This window comes from Rhopalosiphum padi, chromosome 2 (genome assembly GCF_020882245.1).
Source record: "Rhopalosiphum padi isolate XX-2018 chromosome 2, ASM2088224v1, whole genome shotgun sequence".
Classification (NCBI taxonomy): Eukaryota; Metazoa; Arthropoda; class Insecta; order Hemiptera; family Aphididae; genus Rhopalosiphum; species Rhopalosiphum padi.
The window spans coordinates 55,258,237-55,276,268 of record NC_083598.1 but is presented as its reverse complement, the minus strand read 5'-3'; the positions used below and the strand labels follow the sequence as shown (position 1 = coordinate 55,276,268).

The following is an 18,032-nucleotide window of genomic DNA, read 5'->3' as shown; positions in this document are numbered from 1 at the left end:
TAAAATACAATAATTATTTTCTGCGATTACAGTTTTTCATAAATAGCACTTGCGATTAGGCACTTGCCTGCATAATTATTAGCTAATTTCTTAAGTCCTTGTTAATTTAAAAATACAATTTTAATGTTAGAAAATATAAATAATTTATGTAATTTACCCGCTACTATTGACTGATAAATACATATTTTATGTATATTTTAGAGTTAGATTTTATTGACGGTACCTATATTAAATTAGAAAACCTTTATTGGCTGTATTATGCGAAATTACCATCATTTCTCGATCAGAACAGTAACTCTTACTTCAATTCTTAACTTTATTATCTGAAGTAGAATAATCTAATAAATGTTGAATATTAAATGAACAGTTATTTCCTTTATAAGCACTTAAAGTTTGAATAAAAGGAAGAAATGTATTCGTTATAAATGTTATTAACGCTTATTCGTTTCAGAAAATCCTATTGCAATGTTTTGAATCAAAGAGTTTAGTAGTATTCGGCTATATATAATAAAATAAAAAACATAGATAATAATGTAATGCTAAAAAGTTTATATTTCATATTTGGATATAAAATTCATATTCATTATGGCCATACTTTTACGTTTACAGTATTAAATTTTCTAAAATAAATATTTCTAAAAACAAATTATTATTTGATTTTATAAGAAGCATTAACCCGAATTTAAGTACAGTGTATTTATCTATAATATTCATACAAACAAAATTGTTTTATAATAATAAATTATGTAGCTTAGTTACATCACGATTTATCTTGATTTTATAAAATGTATGCGTGTTGAATAAAAATGTCGTGTAATCACATAGTTAATTATTATTTTTATGTGTTGATCGTTTAATCTTTAATGTTTAACCTAAAATGTTTTTAAGATTTTCATTCAAAAATATTAACATTGCATTCACCAATATTGTTCTTTATAACCGTGAATGACTAAAACAATAGTTTTTTATAGTTACAAATTATGCATTAATATTTTCATGACGTTATAATTACTAGGAAACACTATTGTACTCGATTTCATGTTATTCATCGTAAAATGTATTGTAACACAAAACGGCTTTCTTTCGCTTATTTTTATTTTAATTTTAAATTGAAACCAAAATTGAAATTACGTCATATTTTCTCATTAATTTTGTTTATCTGAGTATGATATTTTGAATTTAGTTGTTATTGTTATAAATATAAATATAATTTACATCAAATTATATTATTTTGTTATACATTAATTTAATTTTAGTCAATTAAACCCAATACATGACAAAAGTAATTATAAAGCCGTTTATGTGCTATGAATAAGACAAGTGCAGTTTAAATATTACTTTTTGTTATGCTATAATTAAAAACCTACTGTTATACACTCACAAAATGTATTAAAATACATTTATTAATTCTTAATAATTAGCAAGCAATAGTTATTAAAATAAATATATATAATTTTTCAATGTACCATTATATTTTAATATCCAGATTCAACCAACAGTTATAATAATATTATGCTCTTTTTTCAATTATATAATCATTATAATGCGCATGCATTTTATAAAATAAAGTTTTATGTGGAAAACTAAATTTTTAATTGAATTATAAATAAGGCATTGTATTCTTATAGAATAAAACTATTGTGGCTTTATTCATTTTAACCACAATACGATAAACTGTGTCAACGTTTTTGTTTTAGTTAAAGGGGTACAAGGGGAACTTAAAAACTCAAAGTTCAATATATGGGTCTCACAAAAAATCCGATTTCAATTATATTTTAAATTTTTTAACAATGTTTTAAAAAATGGTGTCATATGTATTTTTTATATGAATACAGACAATTTCAATAACTAATTTATTAATGCTTTGAAATTGTATATATAAGCCTGGAAAATAGTCAATTTGTTTTTTTTATGACAAACTCTATATTCGAATAGTTCAGATAGAAATATTATGCGATAATAATATAATTATTCATTATATTATACAAATCTATTTTTAGAAGTTTAAATTTAAAATAATAAATTTGCAATTAAAAAATACACATATAATACAAATTATATTTTGTAAGAGTAACATAAAAATATTTGTGTGATATCCTATGTATATATTTTTAGTATATGTGTAATTTATAAGACCTACGTAACCAATTTGTATACTCGAAGAGATATAATTACATTTAAGCCGGAGTAAACACAGTTCGTTTGAATAAAATAAAAAAATGACAATAATTTATGAATTTGTCACCAGAAAAACAATTTACCTGTACAATGGTGTAGCTAAATTGCCTATTTAAGACGCCGCGTGATTTTAATTTAATTATTGAATAATATTGTTTTAAGTATAGTATTAGAAAAAAAATAGTACCTACATGAATGATAATGCTTACTTTGAAAAGGAAAAAAGCCAAAATCGTTTCAATAGTGTGCCATCAGCCGTTTTTATGACTTGTAATATTTTTATTTCTACCAAAAAAAAAAAAATCTTCAAGTAGAGAAACCCTCTGCTGTATAGAAGGTGTCAAGTACACCTCGTCATTGAATAAGTCATTGCAAGGTCTAAGTTTATTGTGATTTCACAACTCTATCAATATTAATTATACGAAATAAGAAATTGTTTAACCTGAAGTCGTTATTTATTTCTTAAATACGTATACAATGTTATCATAATTTATGTTTAGTGTAAAATTAATAGTATTTGTCACTAATAAAATGATAATATCGAGAAAAAAATTATTAAATTAATTATTAAAAAATGGAACATTGTATATCTTGATATTACCTTAAAATTGATATATTTTATTCTTAAACATTTACCAACAAAAAATAAACTATTATTAAATTATTTTAAAAAATACAATATAATTATAGAAATAATAAATAATACATTAAATCCTTTAAAATAATCATGAAAAATTGTATAATGTATAATTTAATAGTTGGATATACCTATTACGTATTATTTCTAATATTCCTACTAAACAAGAGACCTCAAAGTATTTTAATACAGACATTGAAAACAACTAGAATTACTCCTTAACCATATACAAAGATAAATAATCTGCCTATAATGCAATTTGTATGCAGATTTCCTACTTCAGAAATTTCACATAAAGCTTCAAAAGATATTACAGAAATTAGGTTATTGACATCGTAATTTACAAATTCTATGTATTTGATATTAATTGCATGATAGTTATTTTAAATGTATAACCAATTTTGATAAAAATATAAAAAACACAATATATTATGATTTATGTCAATAAATACTGTACTTATGTGTCTCTAATATACTATTTTTTAATTTAACCAATAACTGTTCTAAGTTTTAAAAATATCTAATACATAATTTATATTTATATATTGTAAGTTTCATTCGATTTAATCATATAAAATAAATACGCTATCAGATATATGTTATACTATCACAATATTACTGTATATAAACGTTTCGGTGGAATAGTGAATAGAAATTATAATTTATATTATGATTTTACATTTACGTTATTCAAAATCGTATTTTTCTATTAACCCCTGTGCCAAACTCATCACGAATTCGCCACGCATCAAAAATATCAACCTAATCCTAGTGCATTCATGTCTTTCCGTCGTTGTTTATTGTAAAACTTATCGTCACGCGTGCTCGCCCGTCATGGCACGTCAAATTTAACCTGACAAGAGCGAGAAGAAACGTGTGCTTGCAGCACTCGTCTGGGATTTACGGTGTCGGGCAGACTAAATTTCTGGAAGACATCAACATTTTGCACCCAAAAACCTTTCCATGATACCGTCTAGTTGAATAATTTAATCAACATCCTTTGCGGCTCTGCCTGTCTAAAGCAACAGAGTGAACGAGTATTCACGTGTCGTATATATGTCGTGCCAGATAAATGTCTACCAGGCGCCGTATATGTGCGACGTATCAAATCATTTTTGTCTCAATTTCAATTAGGCTACTTATTATACATACATATTATATAAAACGTAAGCACCGGATATGCATTAACAAAACGAGGGAGAAGATCAAATCGAGTTTATAATATATTTATATAAAGCCTTAGGCCAATAAAAATAATAATAAATAACTTTTACGTAGACACGTTAGTGGCGTATAATTTTTTTTACAATAATTCTTAATAATACAAATGTTAAAAGTCTATAGAAACAATTAATATTTATTTAAAAATAAATAGAAATACCTGAACTCTGAACTATATAAAATCGTATATATCATATGTATACATAATTATACGAATTTGTTAGTATAAACATTAGATTCATTCTATACGAATACAATATCTTAAATTCATTAAACGATCAGGATAAGTGTAGATTTTATATTTGTGTATACCTATTTAAAATATTTGAAAAAAATATTATTATTACACAGTACCAAGATTAACTTTAAAAAGAGTAAAAAAAAATCACTATATCAGTGTATTATTACATACATTATATTTTAGATTTCTAAGTAGAGCAATGGATATTAATATTAATATTTTTTATTGATTTTATAACAATGTCTTTTTTCTGTCAGTCATCATCTTTTGGTATCGTAGAAATACTTTGATATTCCAAAATAGTGGTAATTCATAGTAGCAAATATGTAATAAGTTTTTTTACTTTAAAATTTTTTTTTTTATTTATATATTTAAATTAAGATTTTTGATAAAATTCGACTAAATTGCAAAAATTTACAAACTATTCTATAGTTATAGATTCATACATATTTTTATTTTTATTTCAAGTTTTAGAAACTGAATACAAAATTCCTCATAAATAGTTCATACTGAAACCACAAAATCTAAAAAATATGTAAAGGCAATCATTTTTTATAGACATTCTAAGTTAAAATTTGTCGAAACTAATAATTTAAACAATAAATAACTATGTTAATTACTTTTAATAATTTAAAAACATTATTCGCGGGAATGTTGGTAAATTATATTATCAATATATATTTAAATACTATATTTCAAAAATATATAATTGAATTTTGAATTATATACGTTTATACAATATGATATAAATCTATATAAATACATATTATTATAATAACTAAATACTATAATAATATAATAAATGCAATATTTTCAGAAAAAAATATATAAGTCCCAATGTACTCGTAATACTAGAAGTAAAATGTCTTTAAGAAGTTTATAAAAAAGTCATATCATGAAATATACTTGGTGATATATAGGCTGGCAGATCTAATTATTATGTCTCCTCTCGAAATCACATTTTTTGTATAAAAATAAAGTATATCATTGAATTCAAATTTAAAACGCCATCGCCACTAAAGGCGACCCACCGACGTCTAATGAACAATAAAACAGTATCCTCTTGCCAACCTTTTTTTTTTTTGTTTTTAAATGTAAAATAACAAAACGATCTACTAAATTAATACAATTATTATATTATTGTGCATTTTTTTTTCGAAAAACTATGCGTATCGTAATAAAAAAAAATTATTATAAAATAATATACGATATTTTAAAGAATCTATACCACGCCGTGCAGCTCACCAACCACAACTGGTTTCGGTTTTGGTTCCCGAGAAATTATTAAAATGCATACGCGTACAGCAGCAACCCAGATCTCTGTTTATTAAATACCGATATTTTTAATAAATGACGAGATGTCAAGCCCAGCGCGTCACGTTTATACAGGGCAAAGTAAATAACAACCGTGTCGGTGGACACGGTGTATATAGATAAAGCGCGGTGGAAGCAGCAAAGTGTGGTGGGATGGCGACGGTACGCGAACGGAGCGTCTGAGAAATATATAGAAGAAGAATAGCTATACATGGCTGTTATATTATATCCGTCAGCGCTTGTCGACAGAATTCTCACACAACACGCACGCACGCACTTCGTCGTAGTCGTAGTGGTAGTAGTCGCCGTCGCCGTCGTCGTCGTCGTCGTCATGAATATGCATCGTCCCTTTCGTCTACTCCTCTCCCGCCCAGACAGTCACTCACGTCACTGTCTTAACCCCTTTGCGGCACCGACCACCGTCGTGTGTATATGATGGTATACCTACACATATACACACGCGATATTATAATAATATATTATATTCGGTTCCTTTGACCCTGCGGCCACATACAACTCGCATCCACGTTTTGGTATATGATTATAATTTATTATAATACTATAATATAGTGTAGGTGGGTTGGTGTGAACATCTCGGAGTAGTAATAATATAATAGAGCTACCTTTAGTATCAGTCGAAAAAGAAAAAAAACGAGGACGTAGGTAAACACTGAGTAAATGAGTTACTGCATCAGGAAGGTATGACATTTTTAAATTTAATTTTGGTTAAGAATTGTGTGAAATCATCCGTTTACGCGTCATTTCAAAAAGATTTGACTTAATAAAAACAAAAATTATTAGATATTTCGTATATATGTCTAATTTCGTTGAAATTCGAAATTCAAACATTCCTGAAAAATGAACGTGGCTAATATCTTTAATATATATTTTTTTTATTCTAGTAATAAAAAAAACTTTAAATTTTCAACTCTAAGGTATTAAATTGATTCAAAGCTCTTGAAATTAAATGATACGCTTATGTATTTTTGGTAACTATAACTGGGTATAAGAATAACTTTTGAGGAATCTACTAGAAGAAACACATCATATGTATATTTCATTGTGGGGATGAAATAACGAATGAACCCTTTCGTTTCGGCGGCCGCACCTTCGTCAAACCGCCCTCGGACGTGTCGCGGTACGACGTAGGTCGTGATCTATTTGCGCGCACGCCACTCGCATTTCTCAACGGTCGAAGGCGGCAGAGTCAGTAATCGGACTGACGGACGGATTGTCGGGAGGGGGTGCTGCTCCGACTTTAAGGGTGTTGTCGGGGAAGGGAGCGCTGTTTGAGTGAAATATATTATTATACGGCGAACAATAATCATAATAATGCTACGCGTACGTATATTTATGACGGCCGCTGTAGAAAGCGTACTTTCTTATACAATAATATTATTATATCATAATATCGCCATTTCGTATAATGCTTGCCAGTTGGAAGTAACAGCTATATATAATATACATATAAATATATATGTATATGTATAATGTGTCTGTGTGTATATACACAAACACACACACATACACACGTTATACGTATATCGTGTTTGTGTCGCTTTTAAATAATATAATATACATTATGATAAGAATTTCTGTAATAGATCCTTTTCGTGACTATTTCCGCAACTAATACGTTTTATACATTAGTTACACACGCAAACGTATATTATTAATTACACAGTTCACACTACGCATAAACGGATAGCCACGAGTTGACGATATATTATCTGCCATAGACCAACAGCTAACAAATTGGTTTAGAAAATTTTGCTTCCACTTTAATAGCCGCATTGGCAAAAAATCCATATTTTTTTAAGCTACCTAAAAATGTTCAATTCAATAAAACCGAACAAATAAATGTATCAAGTTAATTAATTCCGTTTTATGATTTCAGGTTTGATAAGTAATTACTTATTACTTATATACAAAATTTTGTAAATCTTAAAATTGTGTAAAATAAAAATATATTTAAAGTTAGAATAAGAAAAAAAATATTTAAAAGTGATAAATTATTTTTATTCCACCTTTTTGTTAATATAATTTTTATAAATCAAAGCCAATAAAAAATTTAAATATTAAAACCCAAAATCCAACATATGTTTTCAAAAATAAGAAAATATCTTACGTATAAATAATTTAAATACAAATTAACAAAATACCTACTTAATGTATTTTAAATTTAATCCAATTAAAAATTTCATTTTACATCATCTTCGAGTAATATGAGTGTATATAACTAAAAATTAAACATAATTAATAATAAATACAATTTTTTTTTTAAATTATTTAGGTTATTTCAAGATAACTAAAGGCTGAAACTATAATTTAATGGCATTTATAATGCTATTGGAACATGTGGTTTATTTTTTAAATTATTTATGTACATATTATTATTTATTTATAATAAATATTTTTTGATGATTAATTTGTGTATCTTTAGGAAATAAAGGTTATTAGGATTTTAATTAATAACTTTCCTAAATGTATTACTACATACAGCTTAGCTAAAAATCACAACTAGCTTGGTCCTCTAATTATTATAAAACCAAAAATTTAATTTTCGATATAAATATTATATAATTATAACCTCTAATCTATACCAAGCCATATTACTTAATTTTAATACTAAATTAAAAAAATGTCTTCAAAAAAGTTTGATTACCTACCTATGTCTATTTCTACCATTTTATTTTTTTTACAGTACGTATATTTTTACATTTAAAAACCAAAAATTATGTTTTATTATTAATCGTTTTCAAGGTTTAAGTGAAAACTCGTTTTTAGATAACAAGGTAAATACTAAATATGAAAAAAATATATAAATAAATAAATTAGTTTTCAATTTATTTGATATCGATAGAATTGCGAATACCATATTAACTATGAATGAATACCATTGAAGAATCAAAATTTACTTAATTAAAAAAAAAAATCGTATTTCTATTTATAATATCATGATAAGGGATATTATACATACGTCATATGTATAATAAAATATAGCATAATCAATAATAGAATATTAAACTATTTTTGGGAATAATTTAGACCTGAATGAATTGTATACCTACATTAAAAATATCTTATAACCTGCCATTTTTAATATATATTAAGGTTTTTAATTTATATTTATATGTAAAGTATGATTTATAATATCTCTGAATAAAATCCATCATAATAAAATAATCAATTTTTATTCATAATCTTGAAAAATATTTTATACATTACACAAATCAAGTACATTTTTAAATTGAACAAATACTGACATATAGTTTTTTAGATAACCAAACTTATACAAAACAAATTACTCTATAATGTAAAATTTTTAGATTTTTATTTTTATGTAGTTTTCATACGTCAAATGAAAATAAATGTATAACAATTCTATTATTATTTTTTTTTCTTGAATTAAATACAAGAATCAGTTACTTACTTATTTAATAATAAATGTTATTAATACTTTAGTACATTACTATGATAAACTTATTCTACTAAAATATATTATAACTAACTAATAGGTATTAGGTTAATATTTTTCTTTTTTTTTCTTGTTCAATATTAGTAGAATATTTTTAAAGTAATTAAAAGTAAATATCATGTAACTTTTTTTTTTTTAATAGCAGTCAAGTTGAATAGTTAATTATAAATATAATATAATATATTATAATTATAAATTTAAAAAAAAAATAAATAAAAACTCATTTTAAAATACTTATAGACTGCTTATAATTTGTTTTATAATTTAAGAAAAAAGACCTTTTGAAAATATACAATAAATAACTATTGTGTTTATAGAATATGTCGGGTATAATAACTTTTTAGTCGGTGTTATTTAGTGAGAACCTTATGTTACTGTACCTCCAAAGATTAGAACATTCTGAATTAATCCGGAATATAGTTGATAAATCTCAAAATGTATTTACGCATTGCAGAAACGATGATAGCTGTAAGTGCAATCATTCTTACAGAACATCGTTCTAGAACAATAACGGAAAATACCAAATACTTAGCTACATCATTCAAATCCTCTTTCATTCTCTTGACTTATAGTAGAATCACCGCAGCTGCATACGCTCCAACAACTTTATAAATGCCACTTGTTAAAAGCATTCAATATTGTCGTGCATAATTCAAGTTACCATTGAAATAACCAAATTTTCCTTATTTTATTAATTTTTTCTATGTAAATGTTTTTATTTTTATTTTACGTCATCATTATTAACAAACAATAATGATTTCAAGCGAATACAATTTGTACGTTAATGCAAAAAGGTTTCAAATTCTTTTGATGTTAATCATGGTTTAATTATTGAAAAATGTTGGTTATATGAATGTAGTATTAAATTATATATTGTGTAAGTCGTTATTTACGCTATTTTTGCTACTCGACTCATAGTTTACATGTAAATACTAAACACATTTCCAAGGTCTAACTACTAAATACTATTACGTATAATTTCAATGATAACATAATAATTCATCATAATATTACAATTATTTGTATTATGTGTACCTAGTACCTACATATAATTCTAAATGCACTAACTGACCAACTATAATATATGGATACCCAGACAATTAAAACAAACACTTAATATACGTTAAAAAAAACATTTGACAACTCAAACAATTCTAATTTTATTTCAGATTTGAGAACGCATTTAAAATGATAACCAACTCCATGGAAACCCACATACCTACAAGAAATTCAAAGGTATAATGAACAAGCAATTAGTAGAATAAAAAACGCCTAGATGGACACAAATATTTTCAGTACCTACAAGGTAATAATTTATATTAATTTAATTTATTATAATCTATAGGTACAATTAAATTATTTTATGGTTCTAAAATTCTATCTTTAATGATTATTTGTTTAAATTCTGATTTAAATGATGAACAGATGAATGGATACATTTTAATATAATGATCTGTGCATTGCTTTATAATTACATTTTAATCAGTTTTTGACAACAGTTTTTGGCATAATTCTATAACAATATTTTGACTCTTTAAAAAGAGTCTATACTCTAAAGTTATTGATAACTTAAAAATAATTTTTAGATATTTGAAAATTTAGATTTTTTTTTCTAAAAATATTATTATCAATATAAATTTGGTAAAATAATTTGACAATTTAATAAAAGGATCTTCTTAAATTTTATTTTAAATAACATTAAAAAAAATAAAAAATACATAATCACGATTATTATTATAAGCATTTAAACTTCAAATTTGAACAATATTTAAATAAAAAATAATGATTTTAGTTATGTTTTTGTAATTTAAATATATGATTTGTGGATACTTGCAATTTTAAACGTATTCGTTCAGAATCATCGTTATTTTTTTCCATTCAATTCAAATTTACCACGCACAAATTATAGTACTCTGCTTTATTATACTTAAATTGGACGGGTACCACCAAAATTGAATGTATTTATTTTCTTTAGTTTTACGAAATCGGTATATTTGTTCTGGTCATAACTGTTATATTATCCAAGGATATGTACAATATTATCTTGTAATTTTATATTGAATATAGGTAGGTATTATGTATATTTAGTTTATGGCGTACCTAAATAGGCACATATATTGATATATTGTATAATTAGTTTTGCAGTTCATATTTATATTTTAATACGTTCAATAGTTCTTCGTGTTGTATTATCTAGACATCTGTCTGACATCTGTGTGAATTTATAAGATTTATTGCATATACGAGTAGTTGTGTCGCAGTTCGAATCGAATGATGGAAACACACGTGTAGAGTTTAAAATATAATTTTTCCAGTTTCTTTTTTCATATATTTTCGTCAAGGTGGTTCAGATTTACTCGGCGCGAATAAAAAACTTTCTCTTTTCATAATGAAATATGAAATAATAATTGATAACCCGCCATTTTCCATCGCCGTCCTTTCTCCCTAATGATTTAAATAATTCAATCGAATGATAATATAATAATACGAGCGTGATGTTTCTCGTTTCATTTTGTCAACTGATCTTCATAATATGGTACATGCATATTTAATATTCATATATATTATTCGAATAAGATTCCTGGTACTACAGTCTCTGACAGAAACAAGTGAACGCAACTGGGTGTATTATATACAATACGTCACGTATCACAATAAGGGGCGATGAGCGTGCACATAGCACTTAGGTCGTCTCATCTCGCCTTGAAGTATTATAATTATGTGTGTATGTGTGTGTGTATATACATATATATATATATATATATATATAAATACATAATTATATATTATAAGCGAGCCGTGCGTATATTTTAATATGAACAGTCGGAGATGGAATTGGCGAACGGGTCGAAAAGTCCGGGCGTATAATATATAAAAGCAACGTAATGACGGTGTGACGGGCGGGGGGGTTTAGCTACTTTTTCGTAGGGCTTTTCCTCTTTCCGAGTACCTACTTGCGCTCACCCCGTCCCGTTTCTCTCCACCCTACACCACGGACGACGATCCGCCGGCATTTGCTACCAGCCGCCACCTCCATACCCACGTCCAATCCATACTCGCGGAACGACGACGACGAACGGTCTCGTCTCTCGTTTTGCAAAACTTTGTTTGCTGTTAAGGCGTCGAGATAAGGCGGGCCCAGTGGCGGATTTTAATGGTATTTAAACACGCACCACCACCGCACACCGAGACACACGGACGGCCGGTACAAGCGGTGGCAATAACAAAATCTTCCGACGGCGGCAAGAAGGCATCCACCCCACACCGCACACCTCATTATCTGCTCCTGCGTTGCCACTGAGCTCGACGTGTATCGTAAAACCAAAAGGGCCGTTAAAACTTTATCGCGTTTACCGGGCATTAAGAATACTTCGGTGGTGGAAAGAGAGAAGTAGAGATTTGGAGAGAAAACCACTAAAACTACTCGCCGTACACGGTTTATATAAATATGCGAGCGCGCACACACATAAACATACACACACACACAAATAAACCTATATATATATATTATTGTATAAACATACGTGCAGAAAAGGATATAATATGTGAAGTGCAGTTATTTGAAGTCGGTACACGGTGCACGATAAAATGCCACTATATTGACCCACACCCCTTAGCATCGGTTAGGTTAGGTTATCTCATATAATCTCATAGAATCTCATACTCGTCGAGAAAACGTTTTTCCTCACGAGGAGGATAGACACGCTCACATATGTGTTATCTCAGTCTTACGAACGTACAGCATAGACAATTTGAATTCAGCAGAACGAATTTTGAGTTCTCGACTTTAATATTGCACCGAATTCATCTATTATAAATATTAAATTTCGAGTGTAAGAACACATTATCTATGTTATTACGTTGGATTTATACGATATTTTAATATGACTTATGAGTATGAAAAATATTTCTGTTAAACAAAGACATTTACCGAAATAATTGGCCACATTATTACACTCGTAAATTTTTAATATTGATACCTACGTATTGTTTATGTATAATGCTTGACCATAGGTTCTATAGCGGTTGACTCAGCTCCGAAGACTATCTTCGAACTTACCTGTATTATAATACGTTTCTATTATATTTTCATATACAGAAGCTAGCTAAGAAAGGGCTATTATCGAATACCTGATCTAACCGATCATACCTAGAAAATATTATAATAACTTTACGGTTTATTTTTGTCATGATGATCTGATCACTATTATTCAATAGACAATGGACAACTTATTCAAAGTGAAAGGATAACGGAGTTAGTATTACCCTCGGTTTAAATTAGTTAACCACCGAGGGACACTTTGTATCTGAATTAAACTGTTTGACGTAATTCCCGTTTGACACTGATATAGTGATGTATATTTAACACAGATATAATATTAAAGTCAGTTTCTATAAATATATTTTTTCTACGCACATGACATTATTTAAAAATCATTTAAAATCTAATGATTTATGGAAATTTTTCCATGTAAAGTTTTTTATTAAATTTATAAAATGATATAAGACTCTTAATTAAACATACCATTGCAATTTAATCTATGTATAGTATAAATATAAATTGCTTAATTGTTTTACAATTTAAAATATATTACAGAATTTTCTATTTTCTCAGTGAATTAGTTAAATGGGCATAGATTCTACATGGATTATTTAATATATTAATTTGTTAACAATTTGTTTATTTATTTAAACATATATTTAAAAAAAAAAATAAAGTATCCAACCTTTGAAAGGAATGTTTTTGGAAATAAGTCCATGGATCCACGCATATATTATACGTAGAACGGAAACAGGATAGTACGAAAGTAACATGAATGTCGGGTACAGATATCAAGAGAATCTTCTATGAACCAAATATCCAAAAATATTTGCCACGAAAAGACTAGAATGGGTCAACCCCATATGATGAGCTTCGAAAAGTTGGGTGATATAACTACTGCCTTTAGTTAATAGACCAAATAAATCACAGAAGGATAATTCGACAACGTTGGCTAAATTTATTGTAAAAAAAGATTTAAAATCAGGTAGATTATAAAATGATACAGCATAAGGAGCTGGAAGAAGCAGACAATAGAAATCGTTGGAAGGGTTTTTCAGAAGCACCACAAGATGAAAGCTAAAAAAAATAAAGAGTTATCAATAAAAAAAGTTTATCGCAAATATATGAATAAGTACAAACAAATAATACACGTCTTAAATTAATAAAAACCGCATTGTGCAATACTACACACCTCTGAGTATGTGTGTGTCTGTGCAAATAATACATAATATACGCAGTGCACACGTGTACAATATATATTATATTATATTATTATATACATCCGAGTTTTCCGAGCTACATCACGACCCTCTTCGCCTGTACGCGATTCGTACAACTGCAACCGTGGACAAGGACGGCGGCAGGCGGCGTCGCGTTGCGTTGCGGGTGCGGGAGGGTGGGGGTCACAAAGGCGGCGAGCACTCGACGGGTTCCTATACTACAAAGTTTCTTTCTCCCGTTTTACACTGTCTCGATGTCTGTTGTTGATATTAAAATTCCATCCGTGTGCCTTTCGCGTATAACACGAACGTCGCCGTCGTCAGATTGAAATTCAAGGCGTGGCGGTATATTTCGCATTATACGAATATGTATAAAGTATGATGCCGCGTCCTGAATACGTTCTATACACCGACCCGGGTGCGTGCACCGTACACTGCGGGCACCGGTGGGAGGAAGAGCTCTTTCTCGAGTTTTGCACGATAAAATTTATGCAAAGCCTAACAACAAACAAAATGGCTGCTTCTTATGGCACGGATATACTGTGTGTGTGCGTGCGTGCGTGTATGTGTGTGTGTGTGTGCGCGTGTGTGTGTGTGTGTGTGTGTGGACATGTGCAACTCGGAAACGTTAAATTATAAGAACAACAAAACTTTTAATTGAGTCTTGGTGTGTCTTATTTAAAATATATTAATAATCTTATCTATAGCGTTTTATGCGAGCAAATCCAGTATACGCGCCGAGGTACCTTTACATTATCATAATATAAGTAGTCGCTAGTAGTAGTTGTATTGCGATTGGGTATTTACCGTTCAGCAGCAAATACCGTATAAAATAAACAAAGATCTAATCATCTACAATCATCCCATACACATAATATTGTGATGATTATAGTTTGTCATATTTATCATCAATGTTTGAATATCAAAATGAAATATCACATTTTTTCCGATATTTAATTATGAAATAAATTATTATCAATAATTTATTTGGATTTACTTCAAAGTTATGTACCGACGAAAAGCAGATTTCGACATTACCGTTTACATATTTCGTTTATTTTTAAATACGTTTCATAACAAAAATGAAATAATTTTAAATAACTATTACACGGAGCCATAGAACTAAGAATGATTGGTATATCAAATTCTTGGTATTTTTTTTTTTACTCGCCTTAAATCTCGCTTAAAAATATGTTTTTTTTTTAATGACCACCTTCATAAACATGTAGACCAAATTATTATGTTATGTTATTTGCTAAATCAAACACAAAATACATAGGCATATTCAAAATTATTTATAACATTTCAAATGGTGACATAAGTTTTATAATATAATTGGTATATTATAAAGTAATATTATTTGAAATTGAGTTTCTGATGCTCTTAAATTATTATGCGACTTTCCTTATTTACAAGTAAACTGCTACTAACAGCACTATATGCAACATATAGGTTTTTAGGTTCGTCTATGATTGATGGTAATATTAAAAATATTAATATAAATATTAATATAAATCTCCAAAAATGCTAATAAAATAACGTAAGATCCAGTAACCTAGGAAGCTACGTGTAAAGCATTGGATTTAATAAATCGAAAAAATTTGTATTTTAATTCATAGATGTTACTGTTAATATGTTACTATACGTATTAACTACATAATATTCGCATCTATTGACCATTAACTATGTAACATTCGTTACCCACTATATAAATACCTATAATACAATAAACACACTGTATTAACTAATACAAATTATACACATTTAACACTTTTTACACGTCCAATTTATTACTTAATATATTAAAATGACACACGGCATTAGTTCGACACTAACCATCAACACTTGCATAAGTATACCTAAATATTTATTGAAATATTTTGTCTTGTTCAAATGTATGATTTACATTTTTATTGTACGAAATAGCGCGAAATAAAATTTCAATTGACTTAAGGCATAGGTTTTATCATTATCATATGATTAATAGCTATTGCTTTTACTTAAATATTTAATAAAAGAAAAAAAATATGCATAGTTATAAAAATTTTGTTTTATATTAATAACTCTTAAAATACTATTGAAATTACATAAATAAGTAATAACATATCATTATATAAAGATTATATATTATGTAGCTAAAAATATAACTACAAACATTTTAAAAACAATTTGAATAATAACAAAGCTTAATACAATATTAGAAAAAAAGAATAAAATCAAAAGTAATATAAAATTAATCTACATAGAAAATATGATTCGTTAGTAAAATATTAATAGATTCATAAACTGTTTTAATAAAATAATATTTTACCTACACAAATTTTTATTTCATTAGTATCTTTTTTTTCAAAGTTTTTTTCCCAAATAATATTACAAGCTGATTATTAAATTAAAATTAAAAATATTTTATACAAACAGTTTGTTCACGTATTAAATGTTTTTATAGATATAATATGACCTTATCCCATAATGAAAGCATAACACCTGAGGAAAAGTCAACACACTTGAGTGACTTTATAAACGGTATCCGATAAGTCTGTATTCTAATAAGTTTAACGGCTTTTATATATTATAAACATCGCTTTACGAAAAACAATAATAGTTAAACGGTCGAAGTACAATAATATAATAATTTGAATTCTTAAATATTGTAATTATTATCGTTACTTAAAAACTAATATAACTATTCTGTCATTTGAAATGGTTAAATAAATAAATAAAAGTAATATTTTTTAAAGTTCTAAATTCATCATCAATGGTAAAAAATTTAAATTTGGTTAAAATAATAAATAATTTATTATTTTTTAACTTGCTAAACTTTAATAAATTAACACAATGCTATAACGAATAGCAAATTTGTCATATTATGCAAAAATTTATAACATGAATCAATCAAATACAAAACTATACGTCTATACCATTAAAGTTAGTATGTCCGTTAATTATTTTTTAGAGCGATTTTGTGGGAAATTCAAACACAAACCTCTGGGCATTTGAAAAATGTTTTGTCCTTTTCGGTTTTCTTCCGGTATCCTTTAGGGTGCGGAGATCCTCTTTCCATTTCACATCTACCACTCCCATCCTCTATAAAATTGTATTATACCGTTGATTTACGGGACTCCATCCGAGAGAGCGCCTTTTGATACATTATTACGTAATAAATCAAATTTAGCGCCCGATGTTGGCGAAAATTAAGACGAGTCGGCAGTGTGAGAGAGGGACCAACTGCAGTGTTGTCGGCGACGAGGGAAAATGCTGTGGGCGGCGGTAGGACTAGCGGTGAGGGGATCCATAATTTAAGACTTTCTGGGCACGGGCCCCCGAGTTTAAAACTAATTAATTTTACCGCGAACTCGTCGGGTTTCCAACTAGATAGACTGAAAGAGAGAGAATAAGAGAGCGAGCGAGAACGAGAGAAATATATACATATATATATATATATATATATATGTTGTCTACGCGTAGTGTGTGGGCCATGGCGAACACTTAAAGTCGTCCGAGGTTGGTTGAGGGTACTCTGGCACACAAAATTCCTAAGTTATTATTCGCAGAATACATTATATTTTAGAATGGGACTACGTGTACACTGTATGTATATATACATATATTCATATAAACATATATATATATATATATATACCCTAATACGTGTGCGAGAGAAAGAGAGAGAAAGACGACAACGGCGCGGGTAAAGAATACAA

The 18,032-nt window shown here is 27.8% G+C and overlaps 1 long non-coding RNA gene across 1 annotated transcript in view; it reads left to right on the top strand.

Annotated features, from left to right (window-relative positions):
* The window catches only part of LOC132922807 (uncharacterized), a 50,789-nt gene that overhangs the window by 14,963 nt on the left and 17,794 nt on the right, over positions 1-18,032 (top strand). Inside the window, exon 2 of the long non-coding RNA XR_009661051.1 lies at positions 10,239-10,375. This is a non-coding gene — a long non-coding RNA (uncharacterized LOC132922807). The remainder of the gene's footprint in view (positions 1-10,238; positions 10,376-18,032) is intronic.